General features: G+C 33.6%; 1 protein-coding gene across 3 annotated transcripts in view; it reads right to left on the bottom strand.

Moving 5' to 3' along the window:
• LOC128993636 (high affinity copper uptake protein 1) overlaps positions 1–18,695 on the bottom strand; it is a 49,930-nt gene extending 31,235 nt beyond the window's left edge. For 2 of the 3 annotated variants that reach the window (XM_054417669.1, XM_054417668.1), the window contains exon 1: positions 18,289–18,691. The gene's annotated coding sequence lies outside the window, so the exon portion shown is untranslated. Of the gene's footprint in view, positions 1–18,288 lie in introns of all 3 variants that reach the window. The other variant, XM_054417667.1, reaches the window with a different exon arrangement.
• Positions 18,696–25,234: the final 6,539 nt, after the last annotated feature.

Here is a 25,234-nt window from a genome sequence, read left to right on the forward strand (position 1 = left end):
CAATGCTATGGATTTTGATTGTGTATTTAAAATGCATTCATGTTTTAAGTAAGCGGACAGCTGATTTTGCGGCCCCGGGCTGTAAAAACCTGCTCGGTCCCGAAATTACGATGACAGCTGGCATGGCCAGCAAAACGTAACTTTCAGCACCAATTAACGTATGTAATACAGCCAAAAACATCATAGTGAGGTGAAAAATATATTGTACAGATGTTTATGTAATCTTTACTTGTAGAAAAAATATTGTTACTAAACTTCAATATTACTAAGCTTCAATCTAATTTTATAACTATGTCTGACAACAAAATTAAACAAAATGTATTTTTTTTTATTACTTATGACAAAATAAAGGTTCCACAACATATATAAATTTTATGTTTACAACAATGGAACATAACAGTAACTAGGACAACAATTAAGAACAATAAAATCAACGGAATAATTTTGAAAAATCCGTTTACATCAATCGTTGACAGAAAAGCAATCAAAACTCAGTCCTTGACAGAAAAGCAATCCAAGCGTTCCGACCAAAGATCATTTTACTTCCAGAGAGTCATAAAATAAGTAATTCCTTCCCACGAAGTATTATAAAATGACATTTATCCTGTGATACACATTGTTGTTATGTATGCAATCAAGTACTGGGTTATTACTTTACAATTCAACAAAAGATTTTCATAATGTCAACTTCATAAGAACTTCAAGAATTCATAAGTTAACTGATTCAAGTATTCATTTTAATAACAAGTTTTGCTCAACAATTTTCAACGTGCTCCATTTCAAGTTATCTTTCCCTACGTATTGGTTACTGACTGGACATACGTAACAATGTAAGCTTATCAGCATCCGTTCCAACAATGTTACATCATATTCCCAGGTTGTTTTCGCAGATTACATAAACACTGTTTGGTTGATACAATTCAATTTTAAAATTAAATGTGTACATTTATTATATCCCCTTTTAACATTACCCAGAATAACAAAAAAATACAATATGTATGATATTAAATATTTTTTTTTAAGCTGTAATATCATAGGACAAACCAAGGAGATGCCTGTGCGTAGAATTGGTTGGAATCAGAACTTTGATAATGACATATGACTGAAATTGGTCAAAAATCTTAGCTACTAAAAATAGAAATCTTTTAATGGTTTGAAAGAAACTTCAACGACAACTGTGGTTGCAGTCAAAGGCAAGGGACAGTTCAGGGGTCAAAGGTTACGTGAAGTGTAGTCAGGTCTGATCAAAGTCTCAGCCTTCTTTATTGTAATTGAGAGTAGTAAGTCAAGTATCCGAGTTTACAAAGTCTATATTGAAGGCAAACTAAATACAAGATAAATATTGCAATTTTAGGTTAAATAGCATAAGAGGGAATCTTAGCAAAATAATTATTGTAGTCAGTAGTGACTTGTTTAGCTTGGGGATAGATAAACCAAGGTTGTGTGAGCGCCAAAGTGTGAGAAAATTTTTTTGTGCTAGTTTAGGTTTTTGTTTTTTGAGGACACGCACACACCCAACGAAACAAACAAAATGACACTCACACAGAAAACCTACCAAGTATAGCTTCCAGTAGTTTATTTTTCACTTCTCAAGGGATAGACTGTTATGTCTGGTCAATAAAAGAAAATCTGAGGTATTGTCTATCCAGCCATGAGTCTGAACCATGTGATGGTCAGGCCTGTGTGGCAGAGCTTAGTAGGAGAGGCTCTCTTAGAATGATCGATGGACAGCTTGATTGGACGTTAATAGGACAGGTGAGTCTTTGCGAGTTCTTTGCCTCAAAGCACGCATTTTGTTACTTTTTACTTATTGTTACTGTATGTGTCCACCAAAAACATGTAATAAAAAAACCAAGCTGTAACAATATAAAAATGAACTTAAACACCTGAATAAACAATAGTTCAACCGGGTAATCTACTTTTTTCAAAATCTAAAGACAGTTATGGAAACGAGACAGAGAGTCACACTGGAGAAACTTCCTGTTCAAATCAGCCAAGATACTTGAATACTTCCATTCTCCTTCAAGTTCTTGACCTTGAACTATGAATGACCTTCACCAGGCAATTACCTTACAACATCCAACTAAAGGTCTTTTTCCTGTGAAGATTAGATTCACAAGTTAGTAGAGGATTGCTAAACTACCAACTCAAGAAAATAATGTTGAGACATATATTATACGTTCATCTGTGATTAGTTAAAATATCTTAATTTGCGTATTTTGATAGACATAACAAACTAATTTGTGGTAGGAACTGGCTATTTATACACCAATATATATTAGACTTTATAGGCTTATGGGTCAGTAGTCCAAAATTGTGTCTAAATTCAATTATTCATTCAAAGCTAACATGTTTCGTTGCAATGCAACATCATCGGAGCTTGCAACACATCAAAAACATAAAAATGTACACATAATACAGACAGTACATATACATGACACAGGACATTTAAACAAGAAGCAAAACGATAGCGCTATCGTGTCGTTTCGTATATACAGGGTGTCCCACGAGAGGTGTCTCAAATTGATTACGGGAAAACGGCTTAACGTACAAGGATGAAATAAAATTATTTATTATTTATTAAATCGAACCCAAGGAATAACATAAAAATATTTTTAGCTTTTTCCCAATACAGGGTATGCCAAAAACTGAGGGTCACTAGTTTGAATCTCAATAAGTTAAAAATATTTTTACGTTATTCCTTGGGGTCGATTTAGCGGGAAATAATTTTATTTCATCCTTGTACGTTAAGCTGTTTTCCTGTAATCAATTTGAGACACCTTTTGAGGGACAACCTGTATGTACTGTATTATATGTAAATTTTAATGTTTTTGACGTGCTGCAAGCACTGACAATGTTGTATTGCAACGAAATATGTCAGCTTTGAATGAATAATTGATTTTACATACAGTTTTTGACTACTGACAGAGGTAAGTCTAAAAAGGCATACATGTAGTCAGAATGAATACTATTAAATCTTATCTAATGACTATATACACATGATGATAACTATGGTTTTAAATAAACCTAACAAGGGCATTGTAACCTTATGTGTGTAGTTTTTCATTTTTAATTTTATTAATCACTTCTTCGAGACAGAAAAGCACAAGGGTGTGTTTTATGAAAAATCTGAGCATGAGAGCAACATGAGTTAATGGATTAAGATGACCTTATGGCTTTGGCTTGGACAAAGAACTGTTATTTTACAGCTAGGACCTTTAATTCAAAAATCCACTTATAATGGACAAGAGAATCCAGTTTCTAACCATTCAGCTGTTGACTTTCCACAGGAGTCTATAAACCACTCAGCTGGTATGAAAATATGACAAACTTTATGTAAAGAAGTCTATCGCCATTATCTGCTATATTAACAATAATGACGGGCCAAAAAACCATACATTTGTGATGTGAATGCAACAAGAACATATAAATAATCATAGCAATGCCAGACCAGGCATTCATATAACGACTGTGGAGGCATTTTCATCAACATTCCTCCACTACTGTGGGCCGAAGCTTTGCCATCTCTTCTACTAAACTGCCGAACAATCATTGATTTATGACGAACTAATAAAGAGTTTAAAGCTGGTCTGCAAACTGCTTTTTGGTAGAATACATTAATATTATATAACTATTAAAGAAAACTTAATTTAATCTACATGTAATAAACAAATTTTCTATATTTTTTGTGGGTTTAATGTAATAGCTCACTTCTTGCTGAAAGAAAACCACAATCCTGGTTTAGAAATTGTATTGCTTACTTCATTATACAAAATTGATAATCTACAAAATTTTAGGAAAAGAATTTGGGTTATAATCCTGGACAATAAAATTATTTCCTCAAGAACCACTTGCTGATAAAATATATTAACTATGATCAGCTGTTACATGGTTTACAAGAAAAATGAATTTCACTACAGTGGAATTTCCATAGAGAGAGAGAGAGAGAGAGAGAGAGAGAGAGAGAGAGAGAGAGAGGGAGAGAGAGAGAGAGAGAGAGAGAGAGAGAGAGAGAGAGAGAGAAATTCTTTATTTACAAATTATTTTGCAGCATTACATGAACCAAATAAAAAATATCACATGGGTCACAATGACCTGTGCGTGATAGAGTCCTTATTTGGCTGCTTAAAATCAAAATAAAAGTTCTTCACACTTCACATAAAAAAAAAAAAATAGAACACTAACTTAGTAAAATAAGCATAACAATTAATTTACTATACAATTATAATTAAAAAAAAAAAAAAAAAAAAAAAAAAAAAAAACTGTGAAACCTAACAACCATATGCAAATGCCATAGGCCTAGGGCCTACCTAAAACATTGGTTTTGATGAAAATCTAGCTACAGTGAAATTAAAAGACAATTGTCAAACTTTTATACGGTTGGCACTCGAATCTTTTATTATGACACAATTCACATTTGAAAGCACAATGTCACACAAAGATCACACATGTAACCTACATTGTTGCAATAACTGTTTACAGCTCTTTATTGCTATATTCTCAACGTCGATTGAATACTAAAGCAGTTTCAAAATAACAATACTTGGCATCTTCGCCGTTTTCAAAATTACAACTTACTAGGTAAAAGACAAGACAGAAAACTCTTTATAAAAAATAGTCCACTTGATTTTGTTTACAAATTTTTTCTGTGTGTCATTATTAGCTTTATTCATACAATTTCAAAATGCAATCTCCATCCTTAACAAATGGATATGTATATTTTATACAACACCGAGCCTTGTCTAATGGATGTTTATTCATTTAATCACTACTAGGGCTTTTCTCTTGGATACAAGACCATTATAAAATCCTGCAATCCCTGATAAAACCTAAAGCCAACAAATTAATTAATAATACCCCCACTGCAGCATACCTGTAGTCAAAGCACATTTTGATTTGTCTAATTGGATTTGTACTATAATATTTCCATAAACAAGTCATATTTAATCCCTATTTAAATAATAATAGTTTTGAGGAGTACTTAGGAGTGCTGCTCGGGGAGGGAAACAAGTATTTTTTAATTGAATGTTAATAGTAGCATAAAGGATGAAATAAATAACTTGCCAAATTTGAACAAAATGTATCGATAAAGTAAACTACAACAGCTTTCCTTTCCTTCATAACAATATTGTTGGAAATTTAAATGTAGTTTTTCATTTTTTTTGTAACCTTTAATCTCACAATAATGCTTCAATGAACAAAATAGTTTATTTTTATTTTTATAAGGTCTACATGTGTGTAGGAGAATTTCTAAGTTTTATGGAAAAAAATTAATAATTGACAAACTTTAAAACCCAAAAACACCCTGTTTCCATTACCCGATATCGCTGGTTCATGAACTCAATCCAGGTTATCCAGCTGTCATGCAACTCATGCCAAATTTCATAAAAATAGGACCAATCACTAAGCACAATTCTATGACTAACTCTGCTATACTAACAAAACCAGCGTTCTAAATAAACAATAGTCTAAAATAATCACTTTACTCAATCCAAACAAAACAAAAACATACCTTAAGACCTAAGTTGAGAAGTTGAGCATAATGATGCAACGAACATCAACAACTCACCAAATGCGTCAGAAACGTTTATTACCAGTGTATAGTGTTATCAGCATATGTGATATTGAACAGTGCAGGTACCTCTACCTCAAATATGCTATAACTTTCCTCATAGCTGGGGCTCCATAGAGTGAAAATCAACATTACCGGTAATATCATCGAGTACAGACATATCAACCTGTTTTAAAAATCCAAATAACCAAACAAAACCTTATATACTAACTTGGGATTTTTAACTAAGTAGGAAAATCTTCGGCATGGCTATTAAGTTATATGAGGGGACCCGTGCGCAATTTTCACTTTTAAATAAAGCTAAAACTTGTTTCCAATTAAAAAAAAAATAATACAAAAAACTTCTTCCTTTCAAAGATTATGTTTGTTTAAAACAGTTATACAATATGAATCATGAGTAAGACTACTAATTTACGATAAATCTAATTTCTTGATTGTATGAAAAAATCTAAATCTAAGAACAAGGACAAGAAAGTATTCACAGTTTGAATTGAACTGGTTAAAAATGAGATCACTATCATCTACGTGATCGTTAAAAAGTGTGGTACATAAATCACCAAGTAATTAGCCAAGTGCAGGTAATTATTTTCATATCCAGCTAAACAAGTTACGCTACGGTTTTGGTGCAAACTTAACAATTGCGAGAATTTTCCTACAAAACAGCTTGTTTAAAGTTGGAGGTAAAGTAGCTTGTTACGGGGCTCTTTATTGGTCATAAATTCTTTACGTTTAACCTGGTGCAAATGATGTATTTGTAAAATATTTTTGTTGGATTAGTAAAAACCTTTTAAAAAAAGCATGCAAAGTAAAACAATTCAATGTGTTTAAAACAGTTTTTTAATCTAACGAAACATATTGATTACAAAACTGCAATTAAATAGTCAAAATTAAAAATAATAGTATCATACTCTGAAAATGAAACATTAACAAATTAATATTCGATGAATTTTAGCATCCTATTTAGCAGGTTTTATATTTTATTGCCACAACGTAAAGGTCATTTTTCCCACTTGAGGAGAATCAAGTGATTATAGATACGAGCCATTGGCCCGTCCTACATACGGGAATAGAGTAGTCCATTAAAACTGTATATATCGTATCTATTACTAATTCAAGCATAGTTTTAGCAGTTCAAAATGTATTCCTATAGTAAAGAAAAAGCTGCAAGATGAATTAAAACATGTTTTCATTGTTATTTTCCTAACCTTTCCTCAAAAAGTCGAGTAGTAAAATAATTTTCATAAGCTTTCTTAGAAATTCGTGAGCTTCGATTCGTACAGCAATGGTTATAGAATCTTACTTATTTCCTATAATCAATGACAAAATCACTGAGTATAATATAGACTAACCTCATAGTTCTATAGATTTTTTTATTCAACCAGCTCAACCAGCTGTTAGTTATAACAAATTATATTACACTAAAACAAAATAAATATTTTAAATACTGCTCAAAAAAATAAATCAGAATATCTAGTATTTTACTACCGTATCCATATTTAAATAAACTTTCATCCTCTAACCGAAAAAAATGAACGTATCAAAAATTATAGCATTACACATGGTATAAATAAGTAAATTCTACGTATGTCATTTCATTTTCATCCAAATGCTGAATTTGTGTAGAAAACGCTGAATGTTTACAGCTGTTACGTTAAGCAAATGGTATTATACCAAAAGCTAGAGTAGAATGTTAGCGTCGGCTGCTAGACTTTTAAAAATTTAAAACTTAATTTCTAAAAAACTGAAACCCTAAACTAAAATTATGGCTTCGACATTCCCTAGTTCTCAAAATTATCTGTCTTTCAATACAAAAATCATGAAAACCCATCAAGTGGTTGATTCAGAATTGTGAAATAAAAAAACCCTGTAACGTTTTTATATATATGATTATTTTTTTAAGATTGAAAGTATTATCACAAAAGTTAAATAACAAGATAAACTTTTAACTTACAAAGTTTCAACAATGAATATTTTTGGACGAGCTATCTCCGTTCTTGGGTAAACATTATTACTAAAACAACATTTTTAAGATGTTAATGGATGGCGTTAAACCTAAAATAAATTTTATATGGACTCTCCTCCTTTTTTACATGGAGCCTTTGTATATTAAAATGTTATGATTTTGTGAGATTACTATTTCATGAACTAATAATTATGGTTCTTTTAGGATCATTTAGGTGCTGATCAGAACACACTCTTCCCAAAGGACATTTGCCAAAAGCAGGATTTATCAATTAGCAAGTAGTATATTTATGGCACTTACAGAAATGAAGGCCTATGGCTATTTTGTCTACTTAGAAACATCTATATATATAAAAGAGGAAGTTTGTAAATATATATATATATGTTTGAACGTTATGGACTCCGAAACCGCTCGACAGATTTTAATCAAACTTTCAGGCATTATTTAGCATTATTCAAGGATGGTTTGTGTGAAGTTTGGTGAAGATCCGTCAAAAGGGCTCCGCCCCAGTGGCTCTGGAGTTTCCCATGTTAACCTTATGAGTACTCATATTTAAATGGAATTAAAGAATCTTAACAGCTGTTTCAACTAAACAATTTGCTTCTGTGATTATCAATAGCATTAAAAGGTTACAAAATGTACCAACAGGGTGCAGCACTATTGATTGTCTAAATTTTTAGCATCATTACCTATATTTATATTTATAAAAGAGGCAGTTTGTTTAATAAATAATTGTTGATAGTGTGTGAATAAAGAGTTTTAATTTTTAAGTGCGTAATGCAGTAACTTATTGATTTTCTTTTTTCTAAAATGTTTATAAAAACCTATTGTATTTGTATGGTTTATTTGCCAAAAAATAATATCTGGAAAACGAAAGTAGAAAGTTAATATTTTAACTTAATACTTTTAGTGATCAGAGGAGATGAAGCGTGTTTATTTACTTCACTCTCATTTATCATCACCTTACACATATACACACACTAATAACTGTGTACGAAGCAATTGTTGAAAATGTGAGGAACTGGGACTACTTCTCAATCTTATTCTATACGACAGTGACAGGAATAATTACCTCAATTCCAGGGAATACTTCTATTAAATGTATAAGCTGTTTACCTTTGGTAGGTTGTAGCTTGACAACTATTCAAATTTGTTTTCAAGGTTTATCGGAATAGTGTGAACTATATGTCAAGTTTGATGATGAACGTAATCCCGTGAAAGACTCAAATTGACACAATCCCTGCCTAGCCCTACATTTCGACGTTTAAGAGCCACAAAAAGAGCCCGTTTCTCCTAATCATCGGCCGATTCCGGAATCTCAACAAAATACATTGAGGCGTAAATGGCGTAGCAGGTGCACAGACAAACAAAGAAAAAAGCAGGCGAAGAACGCAAACAAAAGGTAAACAAACTCATCCTGAAATACATTTTCCAAAGATTCAATGGATGGTGAAACATCTATGAACAATGACATATAATCCGAAAATAGACTATGAAGAAGATAGCTCGGTGGCGATTGGTACCATAACGTTCAAATAATGTGAGTACTGCAAAGCCTTAAAATGGAAAGAATAAATACCGGGCCTGTACTGCAATGGTGGTAAATGGCAGCACCTTTGCATCACCTACCTAAACCTTTATGCAGTCTGGTCATGGGCAACCACCCTGAGCATACACACTTTACGGACCCGGTGAGACATTATAATAGCTGCTTAATATGACATCGAATGGAGCAAAACAGGTTGTAGCTGAATTTTTGACTGAAGCCTGTTGGAATTAACACTAATTTATTAAAAATGTCAACCAATCTGAAAGTTTCCTAGCGAAGCACGGGTATTCCCCTAGTTTGATCTAAAAGTCAATTAATAGACAACATTGTGCAACAGACAAAATTCAATGATCAATTCCAAATCCATATTAAAACAAAAGGAAGGCATCTACTTGCTCAGATGTCTTTCCATCTGGCAAAAGCAAAATAAAAATAATCAATGGAGAAAGAATCTGAAATGTGTCTGACAAGGATAGCTATTGTATTGTGAAGTCCAACATTTTGCTTTTTGGCTTTGGCCCAAGCTCTAAAAAAGTATTAAGCAAAACTTTTGGAAGTTTTTGATTGGTTTATGACAACAACATAGGAAAACTTACAGCGTTTCTGTTTGATTTGATTATGTTTGCAAAATGCTCGATTAATTTTAAAATGCCACTAAGCTGGTTAATACAATACAGATACCTATAGGATTTTTTGTTTATCTAAGAGATATGATGATTAATTTTATAGTGATACTATTGTTTATAGAATGATACTCTATCTAGATGATTAAATGTGAACAATGGTTTTCTAAAAGTATTACAGTATTAACATACAATTACTGTACCGGTAGTTTTAATTTTTGGATCATAAACAAAAATAACAGACGCTAGGCACACACAACAACAGAAAACGGGCGTTTGTGGTTAGTTTTTATCATTATTTTAAGTGATTTTTGTTAATAGTAAAGCTACTAGTTTTTTATTCAAAAATCTAAAATTTATACTTCACAATATTTCTATAGCAATTGTTTATAACAAAGTTTGGTTTGATATGGTACAAGTTCCAGGCAGGAAGACAGGTATTGGAATACAGATGATTACAAAGTTAAACTAATTTTACAGTAATGAAACGGGGAGTTAAGCACATTAAACACGTGGACATTTCATTGACAACTGACCATGTTAACGGCTGTCGGCTCCGAGAGGGGTGAAGGGGAGGGGGGTCGATCACAATAACAAGCACTCACGGCCAATCAAGCTTATTGTCTCTTCATAAGCTTTAAATCTGCTCAACCAATACTAACTAAATTGTACGTTGAAGTATTGCCGACACTCAAGTACAGGTAAACTAAAGTGTGAAAAAATTATTTGGTAAAATATTTTAGTATTGTGGTAACTTAACAGATATTTTTTAATTTAGGTATATTAAATTAATGAAATAAATCCAGAATGTCACACAGGTTCAATATTAATTCCGATGTTTCAAGTTGGATCAGCAGTAGCCAGTTTTTTTTTTTTTTACTGATTGTACTGTTCAATTTGGGGGAGCGAGCTGGCCTAGTGGTTAGAGCGTGGGACTTCGGTCCCTGAGATCCCAGGTTCAAATCACGCCAGATCAACAATGGATTTTATCTAAGTGATAATGCCACAATCCCTAGGTCTAGCCTGAAGTAATGTGAAAAACATTGCCAGGCTCGAGCCTAGCGTCCTAGGATAAAAAAAAAAAACAAAAAACTGTTCAGTTAAAATTTAGTCTCACATCAGATATTTTGTTCATTATGTACTATACTAGCAAACTTTGTATTTTTGAGTGTTAACATTTTCTCTAATCTGTAAACTATTTTGATATTAATTGTCCTCTAGTCATTTTCAAGTTCTTAAAGTTAGGATAAGGTAAGTATTTATTGTTTGGCATTCTTGGGATCAATAATTCAAGTCCCAAGTTCACAATGTTGCAATAAGACAATGTAATTAGAGTGGAATGTACATTTTACATTCCCTTATTTTTAACTTTAATCATTAGTTCATAATATGTATCTATTCATCATTTTACACAATGTGTCAAGTAAGAGTGTTAAGGTAGTAATTCAGTACTTGATTGAACCACAGTTCAATTTATTAAATATTTTTTTCAAACCACTTGAGAATATACCATGTTTCTACACCAGCGAAAAAATGTAATAACATATGTTGACATACCTTTACTGTATAAAACACACAAACTTGGCAATAACACTTGTCAACATGTTTTCAAAACGTTACTTGTAAAAAAACAATGACCTTGTGTAATATGTTATGACACCAGGACAATAGCAGTTCAAGGAATATTGTCGCTGAATTACAACTACTGTAGGACTGTGTTTTGTGCGATGTAGGTCAACCAAAGTCGAAAACACTTGGAGTCATCTCAACGCTTAAAACTAAAATGTCTATTGTTGTATTTAGGTCTGCCCAAAGAAAATATGAAAAGATATGAAATGAAAACTATGATTGTGCATTAAGTTGCTGTGCAGCAACGTGTTATGAAGTTTGTTGGTCGATTACCATATGAAACTTATGGTTTTGAATGTTATTACATCCAAGGATTCATTTATTATATATCTGAATATAGTTAAACAAAACTGTTAGGGGTCCTGAAAAACAAACACAAATTACCTTTGTCCTTTTCTGTTAATAATGGTATATTTCATTACCAGGACAGATATTGGCATCACACAGAAACACGTGCAAGGCAAAACCGAGGACGGGAATAATGGAGCAAGCGCCGGAAAATAACTTTCGGTACGAGTTATGAACGTTACTTTTCATCGCGACACAAAAATACACAAGCACATAATAACAGACCTCAGTAATATTTCGACTATTTTATTTATCAATCAATTTGTTTAAACATCAAAATAAAAGAATAGGTAACTTTTAACAATACATACAGCTGATTCAAATTATTAAATTAAACCGGAACAAAACACTAGCGAGCGTAGTGAGTAAATAGAGAACTAATCGAGAGCGAGGGAAAGTAAATTAGGAGCGAGGGAAAATCAGCCGATCGATTTTCCCTAACCCTAAATTAGAGCTTGGGAAACGGCTACTTTCATTGATGTCAGCTGTTATCGAAAATAGTTAAACTTTTGTTACGGAGTGATGAAAAGAATATTTTCATAATTGCTTTTATGTTAAAGATTATCAATAGAATGGTGGAAAAAAAGCTCATTAACATTATAGAATTGTACCATTGTCAAGGGTCTAGTGATAAATACGTAAAGAAAGGCCGTTTCTTTAGTTTTTTTTTTAAACTAAGTTTGCTGTAACTGAAAGTGTTATCTTGTAAGACAATCCCTAAAATCATTTGTACATAACTTACACTTTAATAAACACTACTGAATGTAGAGAGTTGATAGATTAACTGTTTTTGGTGAGGCCCTTGTGGTTAGAATATAGACTTAATCTGCTTCAAGTTCAAGATTCAACAGAAAATGTAAGGGAATACATAATCCTAACAGAAACCCTTTTTATAACGACCATAAAAAAAAACTAGACTGAAGAAATTGCTCGACTAACTTCTATGAAGAGTTTAAAATATGATGAATGAGAGCTGAGCTGAGAAACAGGAAGATAGTGTGGAAGAGTGGAACAATCGTCATAAGACTGGGGAAGAACGTTAACAAATGTAAAAGCAGGAGGATGTATTTTTAACTGGCTTATTTCAGATTGTTCAAAATAATAGAACACCGTGAAAGATAAAACATATTTTTTTTTGTAAAACTAAAGGAGAGTCTAAAGTGCCAAATTACATTTATATTATTTAAGAACACACAGCTTTGTTTTAGTATAAAGCAACAACTAAACTTACTGAATGAAGTATACAAAACTTATATACTGTACTAAGAACAATGTTTTAAAATTTTAAAATACCGTAATTAAATAACATTTTTATCAGTTTATGAGAACAGAGAGCCTTACAGAATATCGTAACAGAATATGTTAACTATTATTATTTTTTCAAAAGTAACTTTGATGACTATTCTCTAATGCAAGTCACGACATATTATATTTAAGAGCGCTACTTCTTACTGAACAAAGTATGTGAGCAATTTACGGTCTCAAAAGAACTGCAAAGTTGGATTAAAACTTGGCGGTGTCTCAGAGCTACAAAGTTTTCATGACCAAGACACTTGAGTAAGTTCACATTTTATAAAACTATTTATGAGCCTTTAACTCGAATGCTGATTACTATGAGGTAGAAATTAATCACTGTCTATGTAGACCTGCTCACAAACAGTTTAGGCCGAACCGTTCTCTGATCTTACGCCTAAATATTCAGTCAACTAATGCTTAAAATTGAAGAAATCTTTTTCACTTTTTATAGTGTCAGGAAGTGTATTAAAGTACATGGACAGTGATTGGTTTTTATGGTAGGTAATAGGTATATAACGGGCAGTGTTAATCATGTAATGTAGAGTTGGTACAGCTCGTCCCTCTTTTGGTGTGCTGCGGCATTTAGCCTGGGTCAGGTTAGTTAGTCCAGTTTAACTTAAACTCTTAAAATGAGGATACAAATACAAATTGACATTTTTGTAAATTTAGCTCTTTAAGAAATTACACAAAATAGGTTAAGATATCAAATGTTACCTTGTTTGTTATTTATCATAAAACAAAACATAATCCAAATTGAACTAAACAAACTTAACCTAACTGCCACAGCCCAGTGTGAAAGAAGTCCTTCTTAAAAACATACAATCAATATTTAAATAACCCTTATCCCAGGAAAACTGTACCCAGTGACCGGTACGATATGATTGGCCTACCTATAAATATCAAACTAGCCTAAAGTAATATTTCATCCAATCTTATTTCGTAGGATCTCTGTGAAACTGTATCCTAAGCCGCTTTGGATTTCAGATTTGAAATATGCCTTAGAACAGACAAAACATCCATCAGAAAACTAATTTTTGAAATTATTAATTTATCATGTTAATAGCACTATTTACAAAGTGCAAAAGCTGGAGACAACATATATCAACAACTCGATTCATTATTTAACCTAAACTTTACCATCCTAATCTAACCTAGGGTAACTTCAAAACACTTAGGCCTCATACAGTCATGAATCCACATAACACCCAACCTACCTACCTCATATGTCTAAATAAGAACTGATTAAGAAGTTCATAATTAACATTCAGTTTAATTTATAAATGCCTCTACCTCTTTGTCATCTTTGAACAAACTTAATGTTAGTCGTCTTAAGGTTTCTTCTTCTTCCCTAGACTATCCTTACAATCGTTCATGTTTGTCAATTCACTTAACACAGTAACTTAATGGCGACAGAGACAAGAGGCATTACAGTAATAAAATTCAAACGATCGTAGTTTATGCAGTTTTTGTGCCAGCAGAAAAGTTTATGCACCATTCTTTTCAGGTAAAAATCTAATTTTTAATGATATATAAATTACTATGGTCCCCTTGGTTAGCTTAATCAACATAATTTCCGCTAGTATTTTTAAATACCGGTATCCTAGTTTATAAATTCTTGTTAGCCTACCTTTCAATTGTAGAGTCCTTTTATCTCGTAGAACTTTTTTTGTTTAGGTTTAATAACATTTGGTTAACTTAAATAGGCAATTATTGCGATACAATGCGATATCGGGTTAATTTTTTGATGTGTACTTACAGTTTTTTTTCACGCTGAATCCAAAAATGTAGGCCTAATCAGTTTTTGTCGGAGAGATTCTTAAGTGGCTGTAAAACGAAGGTTAAAATTACAAATCTAAGGTTCATTTGGCGGTACTGATGGTAGCCTAATATGGCCTGGTCTGGACGGGTCCGATTGTGGACTAAGGACTGAGTGAGGAGAGCAAACAGCTATTTATACTCGACTTCATGCGGAATGAAATCAATTCGTTTTGAAACCAAATAATCAGTTCTTATTTAGGCATGTGAGGAAGGTAGGTCGGGTTTTATGCGGATTCGTGACTGTATTATTAAGTGTTTTGAAGTGAGGTTAGATTTAGGAAGGTAAAGGTTAGGTTATAGTGAACCGACTCATTAATTAAATGCTACTTCCAGAGTGTTTTTGCAAAATTAAATAGTGGGTGAATCACAATGAAATGACAATATCAAAAATGTGTAAGGCATAATGGGATTATGTAGCCTAATATGGACGTTCATTAACAGACTTGAGGGTTGGAATGAGAACGACCATGTCGGCAGTGGCCTAGCTTCTATTAAAACTTACTGGTATTTTCCGAGACTAAATTCTATTTTTTTAATAATTTATGTTGATGTGAATAATAGTTTATGTATCGGATTTGATTTAAATATTGTATTTTCTAAACGGCACCAAAGTCTATTTTTGCTTTTAAAAATCAAATTATTACATATTGTAATTCTGACTTTGCTCTCATGTCGTCGTGTGTGGTTTTGTCAGTTTAGTATCGAGAACGTACAACTGACAGCTGTTTCCACTAATAAGTTAACTCTAGAAAACTGAAACTTCATATTTATTATTTTGTTGTACGGCCACTTAGGAAACTCTCCAACAAAAACTTATTGCGTTTTTGGATTCAGCGTGAAAAAAAACTTACACAATATCGCTGTTAGACATATTAAATAAGAAACTTAATTCTTAATAAAATGTTTAATTAAGTTATCTATTGTTTAAGTTGAAGTTAATTATTGCTATGCTCTTTAACTAGCCTAATCCTTATATATAATACGTGAAGGCGATTTCTACAAAACAAAACACTACTCCTCCGTTAATAATGGACGGATTTTTACAAACGACGTGTCAAAATGAAGCATTTGTTGTGTAGATGCCCCCTTTCACCAATTCATGTAGTAAAAATCCTCGGGCTTTGCCTCACAGGCCATCAAAGTGGGAGTTTCTCCCATAAGATTAACATGGGGGAATCTAAATATTTAATTGGAAACTTTGTTCCCACTAATTTGAAAGAACGGCTGGGCGTAGAAACTTGGTAGAGGTGTCCAAAGAAAGGTCTTGGTCTGTAGATGAGTTATCAAAAGAAAAACTAATCAAAATCCTTTAGGACTCTGTCCCAGAAGCCTTTAAAGATCCATACACAGAGTTGTTACATTTTGGCCATGTGAATAATACTTTTTAATGAAACAGCTGTTCATTTTTAAATTGTATTTCAAACAACACACGTTAGTGAATTCTACCAAAAAAGTATTTGCAATGTCATTTTCTGATTTTAAAATTGATTTTCTTCTTTATCATGTCATGTTTTGCAATATAACTTTCCATTACGAAATCAGTGGAAAATCCTTTTATCACAGCAATTCTTAAATTATTTTTTATTGAACTATTTTATATCTATTTTACGGGTTGGTGTCTGCCTTTTTCACCACTTTTGTCTACATTTTATCATATCATTCTACACATATCAAATATTTATGTAGAAATATCTGCTCTTATCCTGTCTAATAAATCCAAACATAGAAACTTTGTCTAAAATGGTACCCATCTTGACAAATTATTTGCACCTGCCTATATTACGGACTTTGGCGCACTGGTTTGGTAACATTATTGAAAATAACACGACATTTTGGCTGTAAAAGATGGTACAAAGAGAAAATACTATTTAAGCAGCTACTGTCATGACAGAAAGGTCATATTCCTTTTAAACTAGATCACATAATCCTTTATAAGATACGTTGATTAACAAAATGTAAACAGTAAACGTCAATATATACGTAACAGCCAATTTACAGTATTTTTGCTTTTTGAAAATGTCCCATTGCTATGGTATTTGCATTATTTGTTGCCAATGAAGCCGCACGACCATATAAACGAGGAAACCCTTAACAGTACAAGAATGAAAAGCCAACTTCACTTCAAGTATTTTACTACACCTAACATTCCGTAGAGAGATTATATTGACAACTTTATTTTATTGATAAGGCTGAGACAACTAACTGACATCCCCCATGTCAAGGAATTCCAGCTTTAACAGTAACCCCACAATCAATAATTTCTCAAAAATATGCTAAGGGATCATTCATTGGCACAGAAGTACGATATGAACTGACGCGACGTGACGAAGGAAAAATCAAACTTACGCTGTAATGGATATACATCCCTTTGAAGTTAGAATATGTCTTCCCAAAAAAATATTTTCTTTTGAAATAAAATCATATTACACTGATGAAATCACGAAAGTGTTTAGCTACAAAAGATCCATCAATACGATTTTAATACTATTTAAACGTTCTTCCAAAGGAAGATATACCATATACCGGTAGCATACTAACAATAACTCCGATGACGTACGGTATGGGGAATATTTTATTCATTGAATGATCAAAAAAATTTTTCAACTATAACGGAATTAATATCATTATTGTGTTTACACTTATTACTCTTCAAACAATATTAAATATGTATATTTCACCCAATTTATCGCAGTTAGATGAATTAACGTAAGCTTGAAAGTAACCGTCGATTTCGACGGGTTTCACCTAGTTATAAATATCAGCCCTAACTTACCGTTTGCATTTCATATCTAAATTATCCTACTTCGCTAAGTTACTGTTTGCTTGCTTATTTACTTACCTGTCTGCACCTTAGACATTTATGTAGCCTATTGTTTGTAAAATTGTGTTTACCATTGAGAATGAATAAATCGACAAATAGGCTAAGTTAACTTATGTAAGTGTATTTTACCAGTAGGCCTACAGCCAAGTTTAAGCATAGGCCTACCGGTACTTAACACCAGGCGGCTGCACTTTACTTTAGGTCCTACACTCATTCGAATGAAAATATCGATTATTCGATTGTTTCATTCGATATATCGTTTGGTTAGTTATGTTAGGTTAACCTTACCTGACTAACCAAACGATATATCGAATAAAACTATCGATTAATCGAGATATTGATTGATATTTTCATTTGAATGAGTGTAGGACCTAAAGTAAAGTGCAGCCCACCAGGCCTGTAAACTTCATCCAGATGGAGTTTTGATAGATGATTAAGGAAAACTACTATTCAGCAGGGAGACAATAACTTGTCAGTTACTGTATGTTGTATGTTTTTACTAAAACGTCACAAGGATCTTATAAATCAGAAAGGTCTAATAACGTTTTTAAGATATGCATTACTTATATGCATCGTTGTCAAAAAACATGAAATACCCTAGGCTCTAAATTCAGTCATTAAAATTTAAGAGTCATTATGTGGGGTAGTTTTAATCTTTAATTAACTCACCTTCAAGAAAGTATTGGAGATCAGAAAATGATGAAATAGGGTAACCTAATGTTCTAACAGCTTCGTCCACAGATTGAAACTTATTTCCCGGTTTCCCGAATGTTTTAGATTTATGTTCCGTTTTTATTTACTGGCAAACTAAAAAGTAAACAGTTCATTAAAATAAAAATTCACTTCACATTACACTTAGAACTCTCACAATTAGTTACACTGGCTAACTCGGCTGGTTTGATAGATCAAGGTAAACTTGACGGACGGGAAGGATCTCTAAACTTCTACACCTGGGCCTAGGTCACAACAGAACATAACAGACGAAACGGAGCGATATAGAGATCTATGAGCGAAACCGATCTTGATTCGTGAATCGTTACACCAGGCCAACACCAGCACCAGATCAGACTGAGATAAGAGTGGGAGCTGGGAGTGAGCTCTGTGAGCCTGGGGCTGGACTGGACTAGACTGATATGATATCGCCAGCACGACCTTCTCACCGCAGTATTTCACCTTCCTTTTTTTGAACTTTTGGAACAGTTACACGGAACTGTTTGGAATAGATTTGTTAAAACCGTTACATTACAAACAAAGAGTTCCATTCCATTTCCTTTTTAGGTGTTCATTTTGTTTTTCGTGGATCTCTGTCTTCAACCTCCATTTTGTCTAGTGATTGGAAACTTTCTCTTAAATCGATGGTGTAATTTCAAGTTAAAGAGTTCTGGAACTGGATCAGTATGTCTGATATTAATATAAAAAAGTTTTGAATGTTCAATTTGTGACAAACACTTTGCTAGTAAATTTAAATTAACGCGCCATACACGTAATGTGCATGATAGTTGTTGTAGTGAACAATCTGACTGTTCAAACAACCCGAAAAGGCTTATTTGCCCAGAGGGTGATTGCTCTCATCAATTTTCGTGGTTTGAAAACTTGATCCAGCATCTGGAAGAAGCCATTGAATGCCATTGAAATAATGGGTAGCTGAATTTCGAAACAGAAGAAGGTAAGTTAAATTTATTATAATTACGAACTTCACAATACTGTATTCATAAATATAACTATAAATGTAATAATAAAACTTTTGATTTTAATTTGTGCGCTTTTTCATTATGACTCCTGCTCCATCAATAATACCTTATAACCTTTCTCATTGTTAGCAAATTTAACAAAACTGTGCAATTTATTTGAATAGTTTTCCTTAGTATGCTACAATATCATTATCTTTTAAGAATAAGCCAGTTGCCGTAGCCGTGATGTAGGTAATGTAAAAATAATTAAATATACGAAACCAGTAAACTAACTTACAGGTTATGTATATAAAAGACTTGTTATTATTATGAGGAGGAGCAAAAAAATTATATCATAATAATTAAATTTTTATGCAGGAAAAATAATCAAGTTGAGAAGGAACGGAGCTATTTGTAATATAATTGTTTCGCCAAACCTATTCTATACTTTTTGTCACAGTTGCATTGAACATTATCCCAAACAGTTCCGTGTAGCTGTTCCAAAGGTTCAAAAAAAAGAAAGGTGAAATACTGCGGTGAGAAGGTCGTTCGCCACCTCAGCTGATCAGCTATTCATACAAAGACCAATAAAGTAAAAGATTCCGTTTAAGTGGTTTAAGCCAGTTTAAGCAAGAAGTATAAGAAAATAATCATTCTAAAACAGTGACACTAAAAAATATAAAGCTCAAATACCACTGACTCGCTCACTCATCACGAAATCTCAGAAACCATAAGACCTAGGAACCTGAAACTTGGCAGGCATCTTCCTTTAGGGTAGTAGACGCTCACTAAGAAAGGATTTTACCCTCCGACTTCTGGGCTCCGCCCCAGTGGCTCTGGAGTTTCCCATGTTAACCTTATGAGTACTCATATTTAAATGGAATTAATGAATCTTAACAGCTGTTTCAATTAAACAAGTTGGTTCTGTTCTATGATGTTCAATAGCATTAAAATTACAAGGATTACCAACAGGGTGCAGCACTATTATTTCTTTTACATTTATGAAAACAGCTAATTTGCAACCAAAAGGTGAGTGAGCGTAGCGAACAAACTTCAACCTGGAGGTGAGCTAGCGTAGCGAACGAACTAACCTGAAGGCAAGTGAGCGCAGTGAACGAGCTCTAACCTAAAAGTGAGTGAGCGTAGCGAACGAACTTCAACCAGGACGTCAGGACGTGATTGAGCCATGCGAACGAGATCATCTTGAAAATTAAGAAGTTAAACGGGGCAAAGCCCGCGGGTTACAGCTGGTAGTTTATGTTCATGAATCTAATGCTATGGTTTTAACGATTGATTAATTTTAAATAAAATAAGCCAGGGCTACGCTATATAAACGAGGTCAAATTAATTTTCACCTTTTTCAAAAGCATGTTTGATCAACTCTTTCCAGTAAGAACAAAGACTAGCTGTTAATGGGTACAAGTTGTAGCACGAAAAGAACTCTAAATGGGATAAAAAATGGTACCCCCCTGAGTTGGCCCGCTTAAAACAATTAATCCTTGTGGGGAGTGCTCTTGTCCGTACCAGACCTAACTTGGAAAATCATCTAAGAAATTTGCGTAAAATGTATCGAGACCGAGACTGTATATGGACCTATAAGCTGAAGGAAGCAACGTAGGCGTCTGCGTTGGATATAGTAAGGAAATCTTCAAACCCATGTAAGGCTACTTGGGATTTGATTAAGCAGTCAGGGCCGCAGTCAAAATAATGCTTTATGTGCCATCTCTGCATCCGTTGATGAGCTGAATAGCTTCTTCTTTACCTCGGTAGACAATATTGTGGACAAACTTGACAGTCCAAGTCCTTCAAGATTGTCTGGATGATGTACCAGCTGTACCACACACAATTGTCTGGAAACCTGTAAATACTGTAGATATTGTAAATAGGCCTATTGGAGTCTATCTCGGCCTTTATAGAAAAAACCACCTCCAAATTTCTGAAGTCTTTAGACAAAGTTCCTGGTGCACTTGCTTTTTATCTTGGCGAAGCAATAACTGAGAACAGGAGGCTACGTGGAAGGCTTCCTCAAGATCTATTGGATGAATGAGACCTAAAGAAGATTAAATATTTCATCTAAATTAATTATGTTACAGGGTGTCTCAGGTCTGGGCGAACCCACGTTCTTATTTGTTATTTCCTTGTTTATTTTGTTAACAATTCTGTGAATAATGTCATCATTGAACCAGAAATAAATGCTGTAAAAAAAGAAATTTTAAATCAACTAGTAGTAGAAACATATATGAAATGTCAACAAGTTTTCTTAAAAAGGTTGTCCATTTAATTGCACCAATCTTGACAATTTTAATTAATTTATATCTCCTGGAGGGTGTTTTTCACAATGTCCTACAAACAACTAGAACCATACCAGTCTATAAAAAGGGTCCTCTTGATAGCTTCTTTAGCTATCGCCCTATATCAATGATACCCATTTTTGCCAAGGTTTATGAAGCAATGATGCTCACACAATTGTATTGTGTGACTACTTTGAGGAACATAATCTGCTTGTATACTGGCTCAGTTTGGTTTTGTTTTAGGAAAGGAAGATCCACTGTTTCTGCAGTGGATTCACTTGTCCAGCATATTCTTGTTGCTTTTGAATCCAAAGAGAGTGCAGCTGTTCACCTCTGTTATCTTTCCCATGCTTTCAATTGTATGCCTCATGAAATACTTTTAAAAAAATTGAAAAAGTATGGTCTTGCTGATTCTGCCCTCAAAGTGGTTAACTCATTAACTCTTATCTCTGTGACAGACAACAGATTGTTAATCATAATTAAGCCAAATCAGCCACATTGCCTGTTAAGCATGGTGTGCCCCAGGGTTCCATATTGGGACCCTTATTGTTTGTATGTACTAACTTGTATTTCCGACTAGACACAAGGGTGCTTTTGTACGCTGATGATGCAACACGGTTTGCTAGCCATGAAGACTCAGCTGTAGCCATTACAACTGTTGTGTCTATCTAATTTTAAACTAGCTGCAGATTGGTTTGTTAGTAACAAGCTTGCTTTGAACAAAGATAAGACACAGTCAATATTTTTTAATCTTAACAGAATCAGATTGAACAGGCAGAGTGATACTGGTCCTGTAAAACTGCTTGGTTTTTCTCTTGACTGTGTCTTAAGCTGGAGTGACCACAGAGACTCACTATGTTCAAAGTTAAGTCGAGTCATTTTCTTGTTGCGCAGACTCAAAAATGATATGCCTTTTGTTTTTCTTAAATATGTTTTCTTTGCCTTTTTCCGATCTCACATTGGGTATGGTGCTAGGCTGGATGTGGGGTCATTCCGGCAGGACCCACAGTGTTCTTTTGTTGCTACAAAAAGCAATAAGAATGTTATGTAGTACTCGTAACCGAGCCCTTTGCAAACCTTTGTTTAACATGTGTGGTGCAATGACAGTTGTCAATATCTACATCTTCCAGTGCCTAGTTGCTATAATGGAAAATGAGAGTGTGTTTTTAACAAACAGTGACATCCATATGTGCAACACCAGAAATAGAAATAATCTACACATCAATAGATCTACAATAAGCTTGGTTTTAAATTGTTACCCTGTTTCAGGTATGAGGTTTTTTAATCGCCTCCCAACAGCCATAAAACAGCTGTCAAAAGCTAAATTTTCAAAAACCATAAAATCATTTACAACAAAACACTATTGTATTCTTCTTTTTAATCAGATCATTCAGATTATCCGCAGAGAAATAAATTTGGTACAGATGAAACTTTCAATGGGACACTTAATTAAGTGGTCGTGGTGTCTAATATAGTCTTAGCCCCCTCTAATACAAGGCCGCGGCATTGGTGTGTGGCAACATCGCACCAACATGCCTATATTGCCATGGCAATATAACACAGGAATAACAAACTTGTAAACATAAACATTTGCGTATACAATCCATTAAAAATTAGTGCAACAGCTGTTTTAGTATGCGGGGTCTCCGGCATTGACATTTTAGTTTCGCCGTGGCTTTATATTAGAGGAGGCTCTTTTCTATCACTACTTCTGGCATAGCATGGTGCTGGTGTCTGGGGCAAAGCATCTCAATGGGGCAAAGTCCAACACAACCCCCTCGCCCACATGTGTTTCCTGAACTTAGCATATTTACTCAACCTAGTCTATTTATTTACTATAATCTTATCTTTGTTAAAAACAACAACCATATTTTTCAAAAAACCTCTTCTATTCGTTCTTACAACACCAGACAAAAAGTATAGTATTGGACTTGATAAGTATTATAAGAAAAAGAGCCATAGTTACCATCAAATTTTATTTTATAATAAACTGCCAACCAATGTTAAAATGCTACCACCTAAGAAATTTACCAATGTTATAAGCAAGTGGCTTAAAGTTAAGGAATTTTATACCACTGAAGAGTACCTGAGCTGTGACCCTCACGACATTATCTATTAATTTGTGTTAATACTTTGACGACACCTATTGTATATTGTATATTTAATGGTGAATAAATTCTTGATTCTTGATACTACAACGCTCACATTGGAGGAACACCTTGTGTCCTCTGCGATAGGATTTTCCGCTAAATGCTCGCCGCTCTCCGCTTTGGCTGTTTTCTTACCCTTACTTGGCACAAATGTATATCCGGCTAAACATATACTACAGCTTAAACCGCCCAGTCGTCCCATAAGTGTGTTTCCTTAGAACCTTACTTCTCTGTGGAATATACAGTCTTACCCTGCCTTTAGTTCTCACTTAAAGCTATATATCCATAGAGATTTGGTCAAAGGATAGGTAGGGTCTTTTAGTTATTGTTCATACAGTATACATTTTTTTTGTATTTATCACAAATGATAAATTTGTAAACATCACAACATCTATATAATCCTGCACAGACAGATATTTTTAAATCGTCTCCACTAATTGTTAATAAAATTGTGATAAGTCTGAGAAGGTATCTCCCAAGATGGAATTCCCACAATGTATGCTCTGATTCCTTGCCAGAGATGGCTCCTTAGACTGCTTTGGTAGATGATCAGACCTAGCAACCCACTGCACTAAACACCGGTCAACATGGGCACCATCAGACTTTACCACAAGGAGGCCGGAGATAGTAACTTAGATAGTACTTATCATACGCTTAAAAATACACAAATTTGAAAAGTTCCACAGTAAAATAACTTATTTCAACATTCTAAGACATAAGGAAAAAGTCTCAATTCATCTCTGGTTTTATATAGTAAACGGTATATTGTTGAATTTACTGGCAAATAATTAATCCAAACGTTAATTTTGCGTAATGGCTTAATGATAAATCACAACCAGCTGTATTGATGTAAACAAAAATCTGCCGGAAATGGCTTCTAATGCTATTCTTATGGAGAACATTTTATGTTACATCTAATTTTGTAAAATATTTGGTTTTACAATACCTTTATCAGTTCCAAAAACTTTATCAATTTTTGGAACTGATAAAGGTATTGTTATATATTTTATATATTACAGTTCCGGGGCTACAACAATGAATTATCTAATTTTGTGTTTATATTTTGGGAATGTCACTATTTTTCCCGCCAACATGGGATTGAGACCTTTAATTTGAGCCCTCTCCCGTCATTCTACGACTTCTCATCAGTCGCCCACAATTTTGACGCAAAGATTCGACTTACGTAATTAATATATAGATATACTATTCCTGGTGAGTGGTTTGGATGTATTTTCCAGATAGAACTTCAGCAGGAACACAAAGACTTACTTGGATAACCCTTTATACTCAATCAAGTAGTTTTATGCAATTTTTAAAGGCTTCCATAGGATTGTACCTCTATTATTTGATCTGGCCTATTACCTGTAGTGTTTAATGACTTTTGATATGAATTGCATTGTTAAATGCCTTCTAAATTGTTGGAAAAAACAATCCAAATGAGGCAATGCAATGTTGCAAGTCTCCTGTCCCCAAACATCCATCTCCATAATGTCTAGCATTCACT

The sequence above is a fragment of the Macrosteles quadrilineatus genome, unplaced genomic scaffold, assembly GCF_028750875.1.
Source record: "Macrosteles quadrilineatus isolate MER2022 unplaced genomic scaffold, UCM_ALF_1.0 Scaffold_4__1_contigs__length_99947679, whole genome shotgun sequence".
NCBI lineage: Eukaryota > Metazoa > Arthropoda > Insecta > Hemiptera > Cicadellidae > Macrosteles > Macrosteles quadrilineatus.